This window comes from Puma concolor, chromosome B4, assembly GCF_028749965.1.
Source record: "Puma concolor isolate L17-30 chromosome B4, mPumCon1.1.hap2, whole genome shotgun sequence".
Classification (NCBI taxonomy): Eukaryota; Metazoa; Chordata; class Mammalia; order Carnivora; family Felidae; genus Puma; species Puma concolor.
In genome coordinates, this window is record NC_141673.1 from 102,242,531 (window position 1) to 102,265,345 (window position 22,815).

The 22,815-nt window shown below is 47.4% G+C and overlaps 1 protein-coding gene and 1 pseudogene across 1 annotated transcript in view; one reads left to right on the forward strand and one right to left on the reverse strand.

Annotated features, from left to right (window-relative positions):
* ANO2 (anoctamin 2) overlaps positions 1-22,815 on the forward strand; it is a 343,971-nt gene that overhangs the window by 28,322 nt on the left and 292,834 nt on the right. The window lies entirely within an intron of this gene.
* LOC112867428 (large ribosomal subunit protein eL34 pseudogene) lies at positions 1,598-21,627 on the reverse strand (annotated as a pseudogene).

Below are 22,815 nucleotides of genomic sequence, written 5' to 3' on the forward strand. Positions count from 1 at the left end.
CGTGGTCCCATCTGCTCAGCTACCCCTGCCCGTCTGGGCCCCGCTGTCTTTTAGGCTCTGGTTTCAATTCGATTTTAAGATAAATGGAGAGGAAATGGGTTTGTATCAGAGACCCATTAGAAACTATTCACTTAGCCTTATAGATCAAAAGAACTTTGTGTCCATCAAATTCTAGTTGATTGACTATCACAGGAGTCATTTCCGCCCCTGGTGGCCGAGTGAATTTTACACAGGATAATGATTGGTGCATGCCTTCTGTTTGGTGCTCTGCATTTTCAGTCAGTGGGCGTAGTTCCATGTATGGACATTGTTCATGTTTTAAAGGCTGTTTAGTATTTATCAGGTGACAGTTTGCATATATGTTTTCTTACGTGTAGCCATCTGATTAGATTTCATTTGAAGAGGTTGTGCTGGAGATGCCTGTGGGTGGCAGAGATGCCTGCACCCTCACTGCCAATTTAGATTCATGAGGGCGACCTGTCTAGAGACGGGCATCACTGCCGAGTGGGAGGGTAATGCGAGCATTTGAGGGATTTACCCACCCAGGACCTCCAGACGGGGCTGTGGAGCCGGGGGGCTGACTGAGGCCTTCTGTGACACACCTCCTCCTACCTTGTCCCAAACCTCCTGCCCTGACCCAGACAGCCAGAAGGACAGAGGCAGAGACTCAGATGAACAAGGGGCACCAGGGGGCATCCCAGAGCGAGGCGCAGTGCTAGGCATGTGGCAGGCCTGGGGGCGGGGGGCATTTGTGGACTTAGGGTGTAAAGGTCCTCGCCCACACTGCAGGCCCTGAGATTCTAGCAGGCACGGCCCACGACTCCCTCTGTGTGGATAGCTGGGCCTTCCAAACTGGGAATGGAGGAGAGGGCATTGACCGGGAGGCTAGGGGCCGCCTTGCTTGGGGCTAGGTCCCCTGGGATTAGGGCACCAGAGAACCGATAGCAGAAGCTGCCTTTATTCAGCTTGGTCTGGCATCTCCAACAAGTCCCTGGGCTGCTTCTGGCAGAGCCAGGCCTGGAAGGGGCACGGCGCCAGCTGGGAGGCACCAGGAGGTGGTGCTCTCCTCTCTGACTTGGTATCAGGTGGGAGCCCGGGACTGACCAAATCCCTTCCCTCTCTACAGAGAGGGGACCCCTCCCCACCAGCCTTAGAATGACCCTGACACCTGACTGTTCACCTTAGAGCCCTGGATGTCTGATATCTAACCCAAATTACTGCATGGAGCCAGAGAAATGGGCTGGGGGACATCTGGGGTGTAGGATGTCAAGATCTCCCAGGAAGGCTGATTTAGGGGAAAAGATGTGGGCCAAGAATATCAGAATGTCTTCTCACTTTCTTAAAGCCAGAGGCCACTGTTTCTTGACCTTTGTCATCACCTCCTGTTCCCACTTCCTTTTCAGAAGAGTTTTTATACTTCTGATTAAACAGTGTGTCCTCCTAGGCCCCTGGATGGAGCTGGGGTGACTTTGGGAAATTTGCTCTCTATCATTAGTCTGTGGTTTAAAGGGAGGAACCCAACTTTCCTGAATGCCTTCAGTGTGCCTCCTAACGTGGATCTCACTTTCACTTGTGCTCCCTCATTTCGTCTTTGGGACTATCCTGCCAGGCGGCTGTTATCTTCATCTTCTGAAGGAGATGAGGAACCAGGCTGAGAGGCTAGCGGCTCCGTCACGGTGACACCTACTTCGAGATCCAACGGAGGTTCGAACTCCATCTGAGGGTCTGGGGTCTTTGTTGCACCAGAGATGCCTGCCAAGCCCTCGACAGCGCTTTCCTAGTCTTCCTTCCTCAGAATTCCGAGAGGAGAGGCTCCTGCGAACACAGGCAAAATACAAATGAGGAGCTAATGACGCCCCAGTCCATGCTGTTTCTCGGTGATGGCTGCTGTGCTCCCCTGGGTGTGGGTAGCAGTCACACTGCTGTTGACTTGTGCTAATGACTGAGGAAAATGTGCTGATTTCCCCCTGGCTTTGCGTGTGTTCCTGTCCCACGTGCCCCACCCTGAAGCCGCACGCGGGAGCCTTAGGCTTCTCACCTGCCTCTCTCTCCTACCCTAAGGGATCTTCAGGGGACACAACAAAGACAGGCCCCAGCAACCCCTGCCCCTGGGGCTGCACAGCTGAGTGGAGCAGAGCCTCCACAGGGCTGGTTGGATCTCATCTCCGAGGGGGAGGCCTCTCAGCAGCCTGGGGGTGGAGTACAGAGAAAAGTGAGGAGGGGAAGTCAGGCCCCCCAAAACTGGGTAGATGTTTCCTTTTCCAAAGAGTTAACAAAAATGGACACTCAGTATTCTTGTTTGATGCTAATGGCGACCATGCTGAGGTGGTGCAAGCAGCCATTGTCCCTTGTCCGAGCCGGTGTCAGGCTGGTGAGGAGCAGATCTGTGCCTTGCAACTGCTCCCCCTGTTCTCTTAAAATGACTCTCCAGGGGTGACATTTAGTCTACACAGTTGCCCATCCGGAGGCGAGCACCATCTGGGTCGTGAAAGAGTTCGGGCAGTGGGTCTGGTGAAAAGCAGGCCGGGGGTTTCAGCAGCAGAGGACAGGAGCTGGGGTGTGGCCCTCTCTCATGTCCTTCATGTCTGGTGTCTTCCATCTGTTGACCAGGGCTTCTAGAGGTCTCTAGAATTCCTCCAAAGGGGCTGGAAGGAGTGTCCAGCCTTTGATTTGCCAGTCCCACCACACAGGACAGAGGGCAAGGGTCAGTGACTGGCCTGGCTGAGGGCCTCTGGCCTGTGTGCCACCTTAGCTGGCTGTGTGTCTTGCTGGTTTTCTGTTACCAGGTGCAGCTGGTGATGTATGAGAAAATGCAATCATAGGATATTAGAGCAGGAAGGGCTTTGGATCATTTCTTTCAATTCTGTCAGAGAACAGGGCCTAAAGTTGGGAGGACATGGCTTGTACAAGGTCACACTGCTAGGCAATGTCTTACATAAATGAAACACTGATAGAGAGTCTGTGCCGACAAGCAGGTCAAGGGGGACTGATTTCCTTCTGGTAGCTCTGTCTTCCTTGGAGCTGAGTTACTGTCTTCCCGCAGGGCTGGGGTCTGACCGGTGCTCCTGGTTTGACCTGTCGCACCAGGGTCCTTGGCCAGTGCCTGTTCTGACTTCAGACACGGTGCCGGTTGTTACATATTTTGAGTATCCCTTGTGCTTTCTGCTATCATTTACGTGTGCCTGGAAAAGTTGGTCTCTATCCTGCTAATTAATCTTGCCTCTTCAGGGCAGTGCTAGATGGTTTGGGCCCTGAGACAGGCATGGAGAAGGAAGGCCACCCTCCGTTTGTCAGTTGATAAGTTCGACATCTTTGTGGACCCGAGGCTGCTTGGGCAGTCACTTCAACTGTAAAGACACGCAAGGGATCAGCTCCGGGGAGGCCTACCAGACTCTGTCCCTGCCACCCTCTCCTGCCTCTCATTTAGCACATGTTGACTGAGCGCCTACAGGTGCCACATCCTGGGAGCTGATGAAACATGTGACTAAGATGTGGTCCTTGCCTTCGAGGACCTTGTAGTCTATTAGGGGATGCTGGCCTGATTGCAGAGAGTCACCTAAAGTCTATCTAAAAAAGCGGTAAGAGAGGGTACCAGGAGAGTGACAGATGGTCTGGGTGACCCCAAGTCCTCCCTCTGCTTGGAAGCTCTCAGCTGGCTCACCTTCCCTTTCTCTTCCCCGATGCTTGGGTCCTTACAGAAGTGAGGGGGCTGAGTCTTCTATTCTTATCAGGTCTCTGGGCAGGATTCACCCTCTGCACGCTGAGCTGCTGGTAGATGCTGTGCAAGTTAGAAGTTTTGCTGAAGTGGGTGTTGCATGTGGAAGGGTCTTTCTTTGAGCCTTCCAGGTCTGGAGACACCTGGTAGTTGTATCTGATGCTTGGTATGTGGTGAGATTGGTTCTGGGGCCACTTCAGCCTTAAGTGTCTCCTTCTTCCTGCAGGCAGGGTCTCCCAGCCACCCTAGGTCAGCTCATCTGGGTGCCCCAGTGCCTCATCTCTGATGACCCTGGGGCTCTGAGGCAGCATCGGGAGCTCTGAAACCTTGGGAATTTTGTGAATAGAATTCAGGGGCAGAATTCATTAACCTGGATGCTAGAAAATTGTACTTTATTTTCACCAACACTTAACTGGAACTTAGTGTTTACTTCAATTAAGGACATAGGTACAAAGCTACATTACTATGAGTTCCTGTGAGTTTGTCGCTGATAGAAATCACACATGGATTTCTGTCGCATTATATAGTTGTTGCACAAAGCTCCAAAAGCACGGATCCTCATGCTCAGTTTAGGGGTGCCTGGGTGGCTCAGTTGGCTAAATGTCCGACTTCGGCTTAGGTCATGATCTTCCAGTTCGTGGGTTCGGGCCCATGTCAGGCTCTGTGCTGACAGTTCAGAGCCTGGAGCCTGCTTTGGTTTCTGTGTCCAACTCTCTTTCTGCCCCTCCCCCACTCATGCTCTGTTTCTCTCAAAAATAAGTAAACATTAAAGAAATTGAAATTATGACAGTTTTGGGTTGTGCTGCTAGGTCTTGCTATTTATTGTGTTGATAAAGAAACAGGTATATGATTATATCATGAGTTTATGCTTAAATACTTTTTTATAAGTTTATTTATTTATTTTGAGAGAGAGAGAAGGAGAGAGAACCAGTGAGGGGGGGCTGGAGAGAGAGGGGACAGAGGATCCGAAGAGGGCTCTCTGCTGTGCCCAATGTGGGGCTCGAACTCACGAACTGTGAGATCATGACCTGAGCTAAAGTCAGACACTTAACCATCTGAGCCATCCAGGCGCCCCTTAAATATTTTAATAACTATATTTCTATATACTTAGTCTCCTCATTATTCTGTGTAATTATTTTACACATCTAAAAATATTCTGTGAAGGGGTCTATAGCTGGTCTTTAGCTGACCATCTTAGGGCTCCAAGGCCCAAAAAAGGTTATGAAACCGTGAACATAACCTCTAAGACTGAGGAGAAGCTTCAGGCAGTGAGTGGTGGTCCTGTCTGGCTGCTGTGGGGATCCCTCCCCACATGGAGGCCACATGGGGATGCCCACTGGCTGCTGTCTGGAGACTGTCTGGTTCAGAGAAGGTTCCTGGGGAGTTCTGAGGCAGAGGCATGATATGAGGGGCATGTGAACAGAACACACTTGTGACATCCCCTGAGCCCCTCCCTGCTGCTGCCGCTGCTACTTGGGGCCTGCGTGGTTAATTGCATTTGGAAGTATGTGGTTTAGTCCATAATATGCTTGAACTCAGGAAGGACATGGAGAGGAAAGAGGGTTGGGCTGAGTACCAGAGACCTGCGTTCTAGGTTCTGTTCTACTACCAGCTGGTTTCTTTCTGGATCTTTGACTTTCCCATCTGGAAAAGGAGAAGGTTGGGCATCATCAAGGATTCTCAAACGGTGTACTTGAGAGTGCTCGCTTTCCATGACTTAGACTGATGTAGTCTATGCTAACATAAAAATTGCTACTGTTTTCTCAATTTACTGGAAAATTGCAGTGATAAAGATGATTTTCTCAATTTAAAATTGTTCTTTCCTTAAACCTTTGGCGGCTGTTACTCCTTGTCTGCCAGTAAGTACTTGTTGAGGGCAGAGGAAGTGGATGAGAAGTAACAAGAATATTAATGTTAGGAAAACTTAGAATTGGGCAATCATGTTTAATTTTGCAACTTAGGTTTGGTGGTGGGTGTTTGTTGCCCATCCTGTGAGTCCTTCCACTGAAATTGGTCTTGGTTTGAATGTTTGAAGGACTTTTATGAAGGGTGTTCTAACAGCTCTTATGGGGCTCCACGGCCCCTGTGGATTCAGGCAGTTATAAACATATGGCACCCGGTGGTGCAGTCTGCTAAGAAGGCTGACCCTTGTTCTGGATGAGCAAAGGGCGAGTAGATTGGTGAGTCTGAGCAGGATGATGGCTTTTCTGCAGGGGAGATAATGCTCATGTTTACATCAGGCTGCAAACAAAAGCAACAGTGCCCCTGATGTGTTCCCAGCCTTCCCTGTTCTGTGCATCATGACCGTGAGGAGGATGAAGTGACAGTACCTTGGAAGCAAAAGGATGAAGAGATGGTAGGGTTGTTAGCTGTGTCATTGTCTTTTGGAATAGACAGTGCTCTGTGGAGACCCTACCTTCCCTCATCCCTCCATCCCTCTTGGCTTGGAGGTCAGCTAAGGCAAGAGTGTTATGAATCTCCCCAGCAAGATTCATAGAGATTGCCATTTTTGGTCCAATGGCTTCCAGGAAGTCCTGGGTGCATTGTGATGTCTTCGGGAACGTGTTCACCATCCCTTGATCGTTGCTGGTTTGGGGTTCTCATCTGCTGCACCCCAGCCCACTGTGGATAGTAGCCGGACTCCCCATCCAGCTCAGCAGTCCAAGGGGCCACGTGACCACTGGCATTCTTGTAACTGTCTCGTTAAGTTTCCACTTGGGGATCCCTCCATTGCTGTCAGGTGTCAAAGGGTGGAGTATCTCTGGCTGTGAATGTTTTAGCTAAAGCTATGTTTCTCCCTCCCTCTGAACTCGTCCAGCCCAGGGAACTTACACTTAGCTCATCCACAGGCCCTCGGAGGGTCGAGGCTTCCCTGGCTGCAGAGAGGGCCTGTGGCGTTTTAGCACCTTTTCAGGAACAGGAAGTCAGAAGGAGTGGAATTTGATGGGTATGTTGGTCTGTTGTGTTTTCTTTGTCAAGTGCAGACACAGGAACCCAAAGGCTTTGTAGCTGAAGCCCCAGAGCCCTCAGAGTTTGTGTGGGTTCGTGGTTGGCTCCTTGCCAGACCACCCGCCCACGGTTACGGCGTTGTGTGTGTTGCTATGTACTGTTCTCACTGTGCGCCGTGAAGTTGAGGGGGTGCATTCGGACCAGCTCACACCATGGCCTGTGAGCACGGCCTGGGTGTCCCAGCTCTGCTAGCAGAACAGTTTGGAAGACCAGTGGCCGTCAGTAGGAGTTACTTCGTGCAGGTCACCTGGACTTGCCCGGCAGCAGAATGTAGTGGGGAGAACTTTGTGTGTGGAGGGCCACAAATGGGACTCACTGACCCGTGCTTTTGTGCACGTTTGTCAGCCATGCTGGGTCTCTTTTCTTATTTGAGATGGGTAGGCAGTACCCTCCACAGGTGAACATACTTCCTAAACTGTAGGCTGTCAGAAAATGAAGTGTCCTTGTTTTCACCATCCTTTGTAGGGATCATGTGGGGTTTCCTCTTTGCCAGTGGGCCCGAGTTGGCTCTCCCACCTGTCCACGTTTCTGCTTTAATTTTCCAATTTTTTACCCTCCCTATGAGCTGAGCTGAATTTTGTGTCCATATTCTGAACGCATGAAGGTATCCCCAAAGGGAGGAGGAGGTGCGGGAAGTTTACTGTCGAGCTGGGAAACGAGACCTCCTCATGCAGGCACATGTGCTCACTGCGTCTCTTCTGGACTGGAGAGTCTCACAGCACTGGTTCTGAATATCGTGGTCGTGATCCTGAATACCACTGCTGACCAGTGTCAGGAGTTTACTCTCTCTACTCTTATTTGCTGGATTGTTTTTGCTAAGTTGGCTCACTTTTTAAACTTAAATTTATTTTATTTTATTTAAATTTGTTTAAAGTTTATTTATTTATTTTGAGACAGAGAGAGAGCAAGCATGCGGTGATGGGAGGGGCAAAGAGAGAGGAAGAAAGGGAATCCCAAGCAGGCTCGCACTAACAGCTTGGAGCCCGATGCCGGGCTTGAACTCATGACCTGTGAGATCATGACCTGAGCTGGTATTAAAGAGTCGGACGCTTAACCGACTGAGCTACCTAGGTGCCCCGTTAAAAAAAAAAAAAATTGTGTTTGTTTATTTATTTATTTTGAGAGAGAGAGTGCCAGCAGGGGAGGGGCAGAGAGAGAGAGAGGGAGAGGGAGAGGTAGTATCCCAAGTAAGCCTTGCACTGTCAGCACAGAACCCGACACTGGCCTCGAACTCACGAACCATGAGATCATGACCTGAGCTGAAATGAAAGATCAGACACTTAACTGACTGAGCCACCCAGATGCCCCTTAAATTTATTTTAAAAGGAAATACCATATCCTTATCATAGAGAACCAGTATCACTGGCCAAGAAATAGACAGTAATGCAAAAATAAACCACAGAAAAAACCAAATAACGTCATTCATTTCTGGCTGGATGCAGCAGCTGTGGAAGATCTTAGGCCATTGGGGGTGGGGGGTACTGCTCACTCTTTCTTGAGAAGGAGGCTTAGCAAGTGTTGGAGAGGTTAAAGGTGTATTGGCATCTGAGACTTTATCTTTGCAGGAAAGTTAGAAAGAGGCTCACTTTTGCGCTATTTAAAAATGCTATTTGATGCTCTGTTGTGTCTGTTCACTGTTTGACACTCCTTATTCTGTACTTGGGCAACATCACCCAAGCACTTAGTATAGCCTCTGAGCTTCACTTGTCCCTGGATCGACTGAAGACTTTGAGAACAGGGACTGTGTTTCATTCTTTCTTTGTTCTTTTGGACAATGTCTGGCACATAGTAAGTGCTCAACAGTGTTAGTTGAATTGATTCAACGCACAATGTGTAGCGAGAAAGTACACTGTAGAGCCGAGGGGAGGGAGAGATCCACAAGAGTTAGGCTTGGCAGGGAAGGCTTTCCAGAGATGGGGCACTCTCTGCAACCCAGCCCCGCCCCTCTTCCAGCAGGGAACCTGTCCCTTCACTCTTCCTGGGGAGTCCCCTCCCAGTTCCTGTTTCTCCTTCTTGGTTCCCTCACCTCCTTCCCCAACCAGGGAAGAAAATGTGACAGCAGGCTGCCTCCCCCTCAGATCCACCTACCCTGAGGAGAGGTGGGTGGTCAGGAGACTTGTGGGTACGCCTGAGCCCTTACAGGCCACCCTCGGGCCCAGTGTTGAGGGGGGTTTGGTGCCCTGAGCCCTGGGGGTTATCAGCTGTCCTTTTCTGTCTTTCCATCCTCCTTCCTCTCTAGCTGTCTCCCTCTTCTTTCTTCTAGCAGCCTCTAGCTCTCCTCTGGTGGGCACCTCCCACAATGCCACAGACCACTGTGTTGAAGCCCTTGGCGGTGGTTGTGTTTATGCCAGGCTACTCTCTGTGATATGATTGTCCAGTCCTCTAGGAAAAGACGCAGGTCCTGTTTGCTGTGGACACTGTGGCAGGAGCTGCCCATGTGACCCATGGCCATGCTCCGAAGGCCCCTCTGGCATCAGGACCCCACTTTCATCCAGTCACTGTTGGTCTCAGTGTTGCCGGTGTTGGGGGGGGGGTACCTGTTCTCTCCCTCCTGCCATGGGAATCTGGACCATTCCCTCCCTGGGCATCTTGCTTCTGCCTTCCAAGTTATTCTTAATGAGCACAATGACTTCTGTGCTAGGTACATCAAGTAACTCATTTAGTCCTGGTAACAACCCTCTGTAGTATTTACCGCTACTGCCCCCTCTTTTGTAGATAAGGAAACTGAAGTTACCTAACTTGGTCAGGGTCCAATGGTTAGTGTCAGGGAGGGATACAGACAGACCCGCAGTCTGAGCTCTTGGTCACTGCGGTGTCCCACCCGTCCAGGGATAACGCTTCTGTCATATGAGCTTGGTGTGAGGAGAGGGTGGCCATATTGTCACCATTGGGATTGCCAGCAGCTAAAGCAGGTTCAGGAGAGGAAAAGGTAGCCTCTGGACTTGAGATTATTCTGCTTACCTCTTTGCTCCCTGTTGGGCACACCTGTCTTCCATCCTGTCTGTCTGGGGAGGTTGTGGGTTGGGGAAGAGTTGCATCCTGTGGACACCTTTTAGTTACAAGGTTTGTAATTTGTGTTTGTGGCAAGAATTGGTCTGCTCAGGGGTGCCTGGGTGGCTCAGTCAGTTAAGAGTCTGACTTCGGCTCAGGTCATGGTCTCATGGTTCGTAAGTTCGAGCCCCATGTTGGGCTCTGTGCTGATAGTGCAGAGCCTGGAGCCTGCTTCACATTCTGTGTGTCTCTCTCTCTGCCTCTCCCCTACTTGTGGGTAGCATCCCCCCCCCTCAAAAGTAAATAAATAAACATAAAGAATATTAAAAAAAAAAAAAAGAATCCATCTGCTCAGGGCTGGCCCTGAGGCCATTAGATGGGTGTGGAGCCAGTAGGCAGGGGCGAGAGGCAGCAGGGTTTGCCAGGAGGGTGAGGCTGGGGAGGGACAAGGCAAGAGCTGGAGAGCACGTGGGGTGCTGTGGGGCGTCGGGGCAGTGTGGCATCCGGAGCTTCTCGGGACCCCAGCAGGGAGGACATTGAGCCGGGCTGGAAGCTTCTCTGTGGAGCAGGGTTGGGATGATCCCTAGGTGTGTGTGCTGCCCTTTTCTGCCTTCAGGCACCAGAGTGGGTATGGGGGACCAGGAGGCGTTGGTCTTGAGCGTGCTTTTTCTGTGCATTTTCTGTGGCTTCTCCCCGTCTGGTTTCTCCATCACTCTACATCCTTTATGTGGACTGTCCGGTCTTTCCTTCAGACCCTTCATGTAACCCTGCTTTGAAGCCGCTACACTTGAATAGGGATCAAAGCTTCAGGCTTTTGGGCACCAGCAGGTGGAGCGAGGCTCTGGAAATCACACCATACTGGCTCTTTCTTTTTTTCAAGGACCATGGCCCCAGACCGGCCTCCCTCCTTCCTTTACCCCAGCTGTCCTAAGCCGCTTACCTTACAGCCTAATGCTGTGACAGCCAGGCACCGTTTGAGATGGAATGCCCTTTAAGCGCGAAGGCTTCTGTTCTGATCTGGGATGAAGGACGTGGTCAGTACATCTGGGGAGGTCAGTGTTTAATGAAGAAACAGAAGGCAGACAGTTTTTTCAGGGTCATGCAGGATGGCCCCTGTAAATGTGCAGGTTTATTCCACGTGTGGCTACTTATGGAGGGTGAGTGGTTAATCTGCCCACAGCCTCCTGCATTCTGGGTCATTCCCTCCTGCTGTTAGGATGCTCAGGAAATGGAAGCTAATTCAGTCATTAATCTTAGCCTAAGCCAAGCTGAATCAGACAGATATGCTAGGATCTCCCTCCCTCAGACCCAGAGTGTAACACCCTCCAGGACCAAAGGGCTGTGGTTTATCTGCACCACCCCTCAGCTTCACTGGTTTGGGTGATTGCAAATTGCACAGACCTCGTCGGCATATGTATGTAGATACACATTCTAACTGTCTTGCTTGGAACCGGGGAGGGCAGGGCTGGAAGATTTCCTGAGGGAGAAAGTTCTGATGTAAGCAGCGTTGGAATGCCAGACTGCATCTGAATCCCAGCTCAGCCACTAAGCGATGTATAAGCTTGGGCAAGCCGTATGATGTCTCCTGTCACTTTAGTTTTCTAATTGGATCTCTTCGAGTTGTTTTGAAGAAATATCTGGCACATTGTGGGTACTTAATATTTGTCAAGGAAACAAGTGATTCAGTGAGATGACATACCCCAAAGTGCTTGAGAGCCGTGCCTGGCATATATATGCCCGAGATTCAGTTTCCTTGTTATTCTAGTTCCTTGATCTCGGATCCAGAGATCCCTAAAAACACTTCTGTCTTTTGCTGACCTCTAGGCTGACCTGTCTGGACATGAGATGTAGTCTCCCATCCAGATGACATCCATCTGTCTTCTGGTCTGGCTTCATGGACCAGCAGGAGACTCTAACACCTGCCTGTTGTCCCAATGCCCTGAGGAGCCAGCCCCTCTTTAAAAGGCTTTTTTTTTTTTTCTTTTCTTCTTTCTGGAGTCTCTGGAAATCTCTCTCAAAAGCTAAGACCCCGTATCAAATACCTCACCAGAAGGCTGACTGGTCGCCAGGAAGGCTCACCTGGAATCATACAGACCTTCACATTCCCGGGCCTGTGACTAGATCTTTAATCTTTGTGCCCTGGTTTCGGCTAGCAGTCTAGCCTGATTTTATAAAATTTTTTTTTTCAACGTTTTTTTTATTTATTTTTGGGACAGAGAGAGACAGAGCATGAACGGGGGAGGGGCAGAGAGAGAGGGAGACACAGAATCGGAAACAGGCTCCAGGCTCCGAGCCATCAGCCCAGAGCCCGACGCGGGGCTCGAACTCACGGACTGCGAGATCGTGACCTGGCTGAAGTCGGACGCTTAACCGACTGTGCCACCCAGGCGCCCCAGGCTTTCTAGCCTGATTTTAAAATCCTCATTGAACTTTAAGCATTTTAATGTAACTTGTTATAGTAAGTCCAGTTAAAATTCTTAAAATTTGTTTATTTATTTTGAGAGAGAGGGAGAGCAAGAGAGAGAGAGAGAGACAGAGAGTACACATACACACAAATGGGGGAGAGGGAGAGACAGAAACCCAAAGCCTCATGCAGGGCTCGAACTCCCGAACTGTGAGATCACGACCTGAGCCGAGATCAAGAGTCGGGTGCTTAACTGACCACATCACCAAGGTGCCCCCGTAAGTCCATTTTTAAAGTGAAAAATCAGTGCAATTTTTCTGCTTTCTAAATCTGGACTTTCAAATCTCAAGTTTGAAGGGAGGCACACCGTACCTTCTTGCTGTGCTTTGCTGAGAACAGCTATGCACTGTATAGCTCCAAGCACATTCTAGCCTCTTATCCTACCAGAGGAAGAGAGAATATAAACTGGCTCTTTTGCTTGCTTGTGTGGTATCGTGGAACTCAAGAGGGAAGTTCTTCTTGGTGTCTAACCTAACTCCCTCCAGAGCAACCATGTGTTGGTGAAGGAGCCGGTCAGATGGCATGCATTTGATTGGCCCCGCTGGGTCTCATGTACATGTCTCATGTCTCCAGAGCCTCGTTTTGAAGCTCCCATGTCCCAGGCAGTGGAGCCAGTAGGAGGATTGGAAAATATCTTCCTTTTGGGCCTGAGGAGGAGAGAGTCTGACAATCTGCAGATTGGAGCTCTTTTCCCAGCTTTGTCTCAGACTCAGGACAGTCGTGTGACTTTTCCCAGATCTTGAATTTCAGTGTTTTTGGCTGGTTTGGGTTCCTCCATCCTCTGTCTCCTGTGACACCAATAAGCAGGTCCGCTCACTGTTTCCTGAAGATTCACATTTTCCTCGGTGGGCTGCATGAGATATCTGGAGGTCATCTTGTCCACGCCCCTGCCTCTGGAACAGGCTTCTCGTGTCCCTGTCCTTCAAACATCTTCCTAGAGACTTCTCCATCGTTTCAGATAATATCTCCCTATACTTTAGGGACAAGGTTCTTTCTAGAGTCTGACTTAAACCTCTCTTGCTGCCATCTCAGTCCCTTGGTCCACCTAGTCCTGGCCTCTAGAGAGGCGCAGTACAGCTGCTTGGCCCCGCCCCTGTTCCTTCCTTGTTCTTGTTGGGGTATCACCTCCGTGCATCCAGCTCGTGAATCCCCCAGCAATTTCTTTGTCACTAGATCACATTGCAAGCTCCTGTCCAAATGCTGTCTGGCCGCTTCCTGTTCCAGGCATCTCCCTCCCACCTGAGTATTTGTGTTTCTGATTATTTATCCCCAGATGCAGCAGCCACATTTTTCCAGGTTGAATCTGCTCGTTGTTACTTCCTGCCTGGGTTTGCTAACATCTCCAGGTCCCTTTTGCAGCCTCTACCGCACGGGCGTGCTGGGCTGCGTGCAGCCCTCGGAAAGCAAACCGCCAATGGAGCGGGCTCTGGGCTGGGGAGAGCCGGTTCTTCTGCTGAGAGGGGCCCCACCCCTCTGAAGTCAAGACTCTCCCCAGGAGGACATCTGAATTGATGAACACAGAAAGCCATCAAACGCTGCCAGCAGGGGGACGACCTACCCCGAGACCTGTCCCAGCTGTTCGGCTTTCTCTTAGTCTCCTGAGCTGAGAACAAGGGGACGCCTTCCTGCCCTCTTGGCCTTGGCTCTGTCCAAACAGCCATCACCAGTTCTAATTAAATACTCAGCAGATGAAGCCACCGAGTCCCGCCGGATGAGGGGGTTGGGGCCATTTCCTGTCCAGGTAGGGGCCTGGGCCAGGATGGCAGGGGCCACAAGTTAAATGCAGAGGAAGAGTGAATGCTCCCCCCATTTTTTTTTTTTTTTGGAAAAGGGAGGGTTTATTTTATTTTATTGTAAACCCCGATGACTCAGAATGTCAGAGTTGCAAGGGACCTTTGAGAGTCTTTAATGCTCGTCTCATTTTACAGGTGGAGGCCCATGGAAGTTTGGTAACTTTCTCCAATTCCCAGAAGCATTACAAATTGTCCTCTGCTCTCTAGATGGGTGCTCACTACTAAGCATGGAAAGTTAAGTCTCTCTCAGTGAGGAGGGGCTCAGAAACAGATGCCTGTCCAAACAACCTTGTCTTCCTCCTGCTGTATCTTGCCTCACTCTTTACCTTGACCCAGAGCTAGAAGGTGATGTCGGGTGCAGTGGTACCTCTCTAGCCTCCCAAGGCTCTCGGTTTACCATGATTAAATTGAGGTCCAGGAGTGTGAATGAGGGTGAGTGGGATGGCTGCTCCAAGAGATTGTCAGAACTTGAGTGACCTGGGAAGGGGGTTGGCTGGGGCGGTGGGGGTGGGGGTGGGGAGAAAGCTGTTAAAGACAGAACTCCTGCATCCTGCTCCCCGTCCCAGTGCTCTTTCTCCCTATCCCCGGACAGCTTCTGAGTTTTGAACATGTTGCTGTTTAGGAGGCTTCCTCAGAAGATGCTGATGAATTTGGAGTGATTTTAAAATTCAACTGGGGAAATAAACAGCTGCAGCTTGAAACACAGACACACACACACTGTGCTGCCGTGTCTCCCTCCTTCCCAGTCTAGGAAAAGCACACACACCCAAGCCATGTAGAAACACAGAAACCCATGTGGATGGGCTGAAGGAGGACTGCAGAGGGAGAGGGATTAGCTCTTGGCATATATCGCACCAGGAGACTGCGTGGTCTCAAGAACATGCGTCTGGAACCCTAGAGACCTTTGCATCCCTGGTGTGTGGGAACTCTTTGCAAGGCAGAGCTGGTTTTCTTTTCTGAAAACCTTCCACTCCCTTCGGGAAGGGGGAGGAGAAAGGGAACAGGCATTCGTTTTTTGTTTTGTTTTGTTGTTTTTTAAATATTTATTCATTTTTGGGAGAGCACAAGTAAGGAAGGGGGGTCAGAGGATCCGAAGTGGGCTCTGCTTTGACAGGCTGACAGCAGTGAGCCCGATGTGGGGGTTGAACTCATGAACCTGCGAGATCATGACCTGAGCCAAAGTCAGATGTTCAGAGCCACCCAGGTGCCCTGGGAACAAGCATTTGTGTGGTCACCCGAGTATATATTCATATTCTCTTAAAGCTATTGTGGGGTAGTAGTTATTGTGAAATTATTCCTATTTTATAGAAACTGAGGCTCTCAGAGATGAAATGAAGCTCCATTTCAGTGCCATGCACTGAACGTGCATGCCATGACACATGCTGCCACCTTATTCTCATGGGTTCTGACTGAAGATCCTAGAATCCATGGTCTTTGAGGGACCAAGCGATTTTGGGGGATAGCTGCTAACCCACTGCATGTGTCTTTTTCCTTCTCTGAAGATGGAACTCATGCGACTTGGCTACTTGGCTAAGTTGTTAGAATTCCTAATAACATGAAGTCTGTAATTCTCTGAGCTGTGATCAGAAATGACTGTTAGGGGAGCCTGGGAGGCTCAGTCAGTTGAGCGTCCGACTCTTTGGTTTTGGCTCAGGTCATGATCCCAGAGTTGTGGGATTGAACCCTGCATCTGGCTCCTCACTGAATATGGAGTCTGTTTAAGATCCTCTCTCTCTCTCTCACTCCCTCTCTCCCTGTCTCCCTGTCTCCTTCTCTCCCTTTCCCTCTCTCTCTCTCTCCTTCTCCCCTTCCCTCACTCCCTCCCCACTGCCCCTCCCCTGCTTGGTGCCTGGACTCCCTCCCTTCTTCCCTTTCTCTCTCTCTCTAAAAAAAGAAATGACTGTTAAAGAGAGATTTGCTGGCTTCTAACCTGGAAGCACCATCCAAAGGGGTTGTTTTAAGTAGTCTACTGTGTGTCTCTCATGCACAGGCACAGTAGGGCAGAATGTGAAGTCCCAGCTCAGGCAGAGAGCAGGGGAGTCTCTCCCACCCTAGCAAGAGACAGCAAGCTTCTTGGCTGCCACTTGCTTTTACATGCCCACCCTTTTTTCCCCTGTCTTTGGGAACCCCTCTTTCAACCCTGTTACCCCTCCAGTTATCACCTGCTCGCTCCTCTTCTTCACAGCCAGGCTTAAAGAAACCTTCCTGTTGAAGTGTAACATATATCAGAAAAGCGTATGTGCACAAATTCTAAGTGTAGGACTTGATGAATTATCACCAAGTGGATCCATGTGTGTAACACCACCCAGATGAAGAAATATAACATTTCCAGCTCTCCAGAACCCCCCTTGGGCCTCTGCCCAGTCAGGGGCCCCTGTCCAAAGGTCACCATAACTACTTCTATGTTCAGGCGTGAGTGTTGCCTGTTTTTGAACTTTAAGTAAATGGAATCATTTGGTATATACTTAGTGCCTCATTTTTTTTTCCCTCAACATTAAGTATGTGATGTTCATCTGTATTATGTGTAGTGGTGGTTTATTCACTAGTATAAGGGTATTTATTTCATTTGAGTGTACCACAATTTACTTACTCAGTCTCCTGTCAGTGGACATTGTTTTCTGCTTTAAGCTATGAATAGTGTTGCTTTGACTGTTCTTTTACAAATCTTTTGGTGAATGCACAGGGGAGAGGGGCAGAGGGAGAAAGAGAGAGAGAATCTTGTGTAGCCCAATGTGGGACTTGATCCCACGACCCTGGGATCATGACCTGAGCCAAAATCAAGAGTCAGATGCTCAACCGACTGAGCCACTCAGGCGCCCCTTGGTGAATGTACTTCTGATGGGTATTCTTTGTGGGGGGAAGTGCTGGGTCATATGGTATATATGTTTGTTTAACTTTAGTAGACACAACTGACCAGTTTCCAAAGTTTTTGTGTTAATTTATACTCTCCATTAGCGGTGTACAGGAGTTCCAGTTTCTCCACATACTTGGCAACTCCTGGCGTTGTCAGTCATTTTAACTTCAGCCGTTCTTGCTACATACATAGTGGTGTCTGAGTGTGGTTTTAATTTTCATTTTCTGATGGCTAATGAGATGAAAACCTTTTCACATGCATTTTTCCCCTAGCCATTGGATATTCTCTTTTGTGAAGTGCTTGTTCATGTCTTTCAGCCATTTTAAGAGATGAATTGTCTGCCTTTTTCTCATTGATTTGAAGGAGTTCTTCATATGTTCTTGGTATGAGTCTTGTGCTGAGTATCTGTTTTCCAAATATCTTTTTTCCACTCTGTGGTATTTCTTTCCTTCTTCATTTGTGCCTTTTGGTGGATAGAGTTTCTTAATTTTATTCTAGTCTAATTTATTGATCTTTTCCTTATGATTAGTGTTTTTTGTGTTCTGTTTGAGAAACCATCACCTTTAAAGTACAAGTTGTGAATATATTTTTTAATGTTATCTTCCAGAACTTTATTGGTTAACAATTCACTTTTAGACTATAGTCCACATAAAGTTGATTTTTTTCTTATGTGTGTGGCATGTTTGTGAGTCAAGATTAGTTTTTTTCTCCACATGGATGTCTGATTGACCCAACAATGTTTGTTGAAAGAACCGTCCTTTCCTGTGGCTCTGCAGTGTTCCATGTCATCAAACAAGTGTGTGTGGCTGCTTCTGGATTCTCTATTTTATTCTGTGGTTCTGTTCGACTGTATTTGTGCTAATACCTCCTTGTTGTAAACATTGCACTTTATGTTAGGTATTTCACAGCCTTTCAGAGTTTTTTGTTTTTTTTTTTTTTACATTTTCTGTTTGTTTGTTTGTTTTTTTTTTTAATCTTTTTATCTTATTTTTTTTTTTAATTTTTTTTTTCAACGTTTATTTATTTTTGAGACAGAGAGAGACAGAGCATGAACGGGGGAGGGGCAGAGAGAGAGGGAGACACAGAATCGGAAACCGGCTCCAGGCTCCGAGCCATCAGCTCAGAGCCTGACGCGGGGCTCGAACTCACGGACCGCGAGATCGTGACCTGGCTGAAGTCGGACGCTTAACCGACTGCGCCACCCAGGCGCCCCTAATCTTTTTATCTTAAGCAAGCTCCTTCAGTCTGACTTCTGTTCCTGCCACTGTGCCCCAAATGGCCCCCTATGGGCCATAGATGACTGTCCCCCTATGGTTGGTGCTAAAACGTAACAGATATTTTAGTTCTCAGCTTCCTTAACCTTATAGCAACATTCAGAAGAGCTGACCTTTCCTTCCTGTTTGAAACACTATCTAAGCCGATGCCATGCTTTCCTGATTTCCCTTCTACTTCTCTGGCCACCTCCTCTCAGTCTTCTTGGCTGGGTTATTCTGCTGGATTATTATTTTAATACTTTTTGATTTTTGATTTTATGTTTTTAATTTGAGAGAGAGTGCGCACATGTGTATGAGCAGGGGAGGGGCAGAGGGAGAGAGAGAGAGAATCCCAAGTGTAGAGCCTGATGCAGGGCTTGATCCCACGACCCTGGGATCATGACCTAGTGAAATCAAGAGTCAAACACTCAACCGAATAAGCCACCCAGGCTGCCCCAGTGTTATTATTTAAATGTTGGGCTGCTTTGAATCTCATTTCTAGGCTCCCTTTTCTCATTTTACAGTTACTCCCACGATGATTTATTTCCAACATTTCTGCTGCCGTCTTCATGTTAAGAGAACTCCTGAATTTATATCTCCACTTAGAATTTTCTTCAGAGCTTGAAATCCTGGATTATCTCAATCAGAGTTTTTCCCCTTGTCGTTCTCTTCCTGAATTATTTTTTTAACCCAGAATGTTTTATTATCCTACCTTCCTTATGTACTCAGATCCCCTCCAGTTGGGGCTTCAGGCAAGGGATTTCTTTGAAATTCAGTTGCCCAAAATAATTAATTGGGGGTATTTCTCTAATTCCGTAGGAAGCTGAGAGAATTACCCCGTTTATTTCTGTCAATTTCTTTGTTCTCTTAAGAAACAGGTGATATCCCTGCGAAGGTTGGTTGTCAACCCTCCTAGGTTTCTGTGAAGCACTCCTCATCTTTGGTGTTACTCTTTTCATCTTCATTTTGACATATAGAATCGTAGAGCTTCAAAGGAGGGGAAGATGAAGGCACAGAAATGCCAAGTGAATTCCTCCCACCACAACTGATAGGCAGCAAGGCCCTCAGTTTTTTCCATCAGACTCCCCTCACAAGGACCATTGGTGATTCTCAAAAACCAGATGTCCAGTCTCCAGCCTTAATTACTAGTCCAGGGGTGGGAAAGAGCTGCCCCTTTTACCCTGCTGGGGAATTGACAAACAGGCTTATTTATTTGTTCATTGCTTATGTCCTATGATTCTCCTGATAATCACTTTAGAACTTTTTTTAGGTTGAAATCATCCCCTGTATCTCTTGAAGCTGGAGATACAGTGTCATGGGGACTACTAATCAGGATGTCAATTAGATTGAAAGATCTTTTTTGTGTGTTTGTATATGTAGGTGGTCCATTTGTTCTCAAATTTGAGCATTATCAGAGTCACCTGAAGAGCTGATTTAGGACTATGTTTCTCTGTATGTTTTGATTAGCAGTTGCTCTAGGAATTACAGTAGATATGCTTATGTTTTTATAGTCTATTCAGAATCAGTGTTTTACCACTTCAAGGTGAGTGCACAAACCTTACCATCTCATAAGTCCCTTCCTGCTTTGTCTCGTCATTTTCTTATGTAACTACGGTGACATCTATTGAAAAATGTGTCAGACATCCGGATGGCCAACAGGCACATGAAAAGATGTTCAGCGTCGCTCCTTATCAGGGAAATACAAATCAAAACCACACTCAGGTATCACCTCACGCCAGTCAGAGTGGCCAAAATGAACAAATCAGGAGACTATAGATGCTGGAGAGGATGTGGAGAAACGGGAACCCTCTTGCACTGTTGGTGGGAATGCAAATTGGTGCAGCCGCTCTGGAAAGCAGTGTGGAGGTTCCTCAGAAAATTAAAAATAGACCTACCCTATGACCCAGCAATAGCACTGCTAGGAATTTATCCAAGGGACACAGGAGTGCTGATGCATAGGGGCACTTGTACCCCAATGTTCATAGCAGCACTCTCAACAATAGCCAAATTATGGAAAGAGCCTAAATGTCCATCAACTGATGAATGGATAAAGAAATTGTGGTTTATATACACAATGGAATACTATGTGGCAATGAGAAAAAATGAAATATGGCCTTTTGTAGCAATGTGGATGGAACTGGAGAGTGTGATGCTAAGTGAAATAAGCCATACAGAGAAAGACAGATACCATATGGTTTCACTCTTATGTGGATCCTGAGAAAATTAACAGGAACCCATGGGGGAGGGGAAGGAAAAAAAAAAAAAAAAAAAGAGGTTAGAGTGGGAGAGAGCCAAAGCATAAGAGACTGTTGAGAACTGAGAACAAACTAAGGGTTGATGGGGGGTGGGGGGGAGGAGAAGGTGGGTGATGGGTATTGAGGAGGGCACCTTTTGGGATGAGCACTGGGTGTTGTATGGAAACCAATTTGACAATAAATTTCATATATATATAAAAAAAAAGAAAAATGTGTCAGAAATGTTATAGTTTTTATTTTAACTACTAAACATATTTTTAAAAATCAAGAAGAATAGAATGGTGTATTTCATTTACTTAGATATTTACCATTTTTGTGGGTCTTTCTTCATTCCTGATGTTCTAAGTTTCCCTTATGTCTGAGGACTTGCCTTTAGCAATGCTTTTATTGTTGGCAGGAAGTTATATTGTTTTCTTTCATCTGAGAGCCCTTTATTTTAACCTTCATTCGCGAATGACATTTCCACAGGATAGAGAATTCTGGGTTAATTGTTCTTTTCGGTCTGTATTTACAAAATGTTCTTCTGCTGTTTTCTGGCCTTCTCGTTTCCTGGTGAGAAATCTGTACTCATTCAGATAGTTGTTTTCTGTTTACCTTTAGTATTTTTTTATCTTTGTCATTAGTTTTGTCAACAATTGATTATGATATGTGTGAGGATGGATTTCTTTGGATTTATTCTGTTTGAGATTTTCTGGGCTTCTGGAATCTGTACATTTCTATCTTTCACCAGATTTGGGAGGAAGTTTTCAGTTATTAAAAAAATTTCTTTTCTGCACTGAGCTCACTCTTTTGTCTTTCTGGGAGGTTTGGTGGCATTAATGTTAGATCGTTTTGGTAATGTCCTATAGGTCTCTGAGGTCCTGTTTTTCTCTCTGTAGTTCAGATTGGATAATTTCTTTTTAATTTAATTTTTTTATTACTCAAAAGAGATTCATTGTAAAATGTAGCTTTCTGACTCTGTGCTTGTGGCTTCAACATTTTCACAATGATTTTCTGCTCCTCAGTAAGAAAAGCACACTTGATCCTATCATGAACACACTTAGCACGCATGGAACCATCATGGACCCCGCTGACATGTTTTCTTGTTTTAGACAACCTCATAAGAACTTTAGGTCTCCCAGCACAGACTCCTTGAAGTTGGCCTGGATGCACGTCACATGCAGATTTTAGGGCTTTCTTAATCTCCTTGGTATAAAGGTAAACGATTCTATTACCAGGGGTTCAGGATAGCCTAGTTTTGTTAGAGGCTGCTTTGTAGGACAGCCTATGATGACATGTCAAATGCTGGACCATTCTGAATGCTTATGGATGCCGTCCCCCTGGAAGAGAGCCAGACTGGATCATTTCTATTGATTTTTTGAAGGATTCTCTTTCTTCTGTCACTCTCATTCTGCTATTGAGCCCATCAATGAGCTTTTGATTTTGATTATTGTATTTTTTTTCCTGGAACTTCTATTGGGTTCATTTTTATGTCTTCTGGTTTTTTTTTTTTTTTTGGCTGAAATTTTCTATTTCAAGAGTGTCCCTTTCTGAGGCATTTTTATAATAGCTACTTAAAGTAGCTTAAAGGTGTTTGCCAGGTATTTAGTATCTTTGCTGTGTTGGAGTTGACATCTGTTGCCTTTTCCCATAAAATCATTTTCTGTTTCTTTGTGTGCTCAATAATTTCTGAGCGCATCCTGGACATTTTCAATATTATGAGATGTTGGGTCCTGTTTAAATCCTATTTGTGTTTTAGCAGGCACTTGATCTGCCTGGGAGGCTGCAAGTTCTGACCAGTCCTCTGTGGACCGTGGTTTCAATATCAGTTTCATTTTCAAAGCCTTGTGCTGTTTGGATCTGTCCCGCAGATGCTCCCAGGTGGCTAGTTTGGAACATGGGCAGTGGTCTACCACGTAGTTCAGTCTTTATGTAGCCTGCTGTTTAGGGTCAGATGCATGTGCCTAGAGCCCAGGGGTGAGCGAAGGAGTTCATGAACAGCTTTATGGGGACAGTTTGCTGTGCTCCTCCCTCTCCGTGATCTTTTTGTACCTTCCAGTTTTCCAACGTCCCCTTTGTCACCTTTTGTCCAGAAACCTTGGGATTTGCTTACCCTCTTCTGCCGCATATTTCCCACAATTGCATCTGTATCTGGGTCAAGCGGTGGGAGAACAGAGAGAGAGAGAAACAGCAACAGGGATTTGCTCCACCCTCTTGGGGGCACAGCCCCTCTGTTCAGGGGAGAAGGTTCCTTTCCCTTAGACTTCTAGAGGCCTGTGGGCTAGGGTGCAAAAGCATAGAGAAAAGAAAAAAAATGGGGGTTTGCTTCCCTTCTCTCTGAGTGTTGAGGTTCCCTTTTTTTTTTTTTTATTTCTCAAGCCAACACTAGAGGGCTTCTCTTGGGGCTCTCTGCTGTGCTGGTGGTGCCCACCTCTGGCTTTTGGACTGCCTTGGCTCTAAGCGGGGGGATACCGAAGGAGAAAAACACCAGTTTGGTGTTAG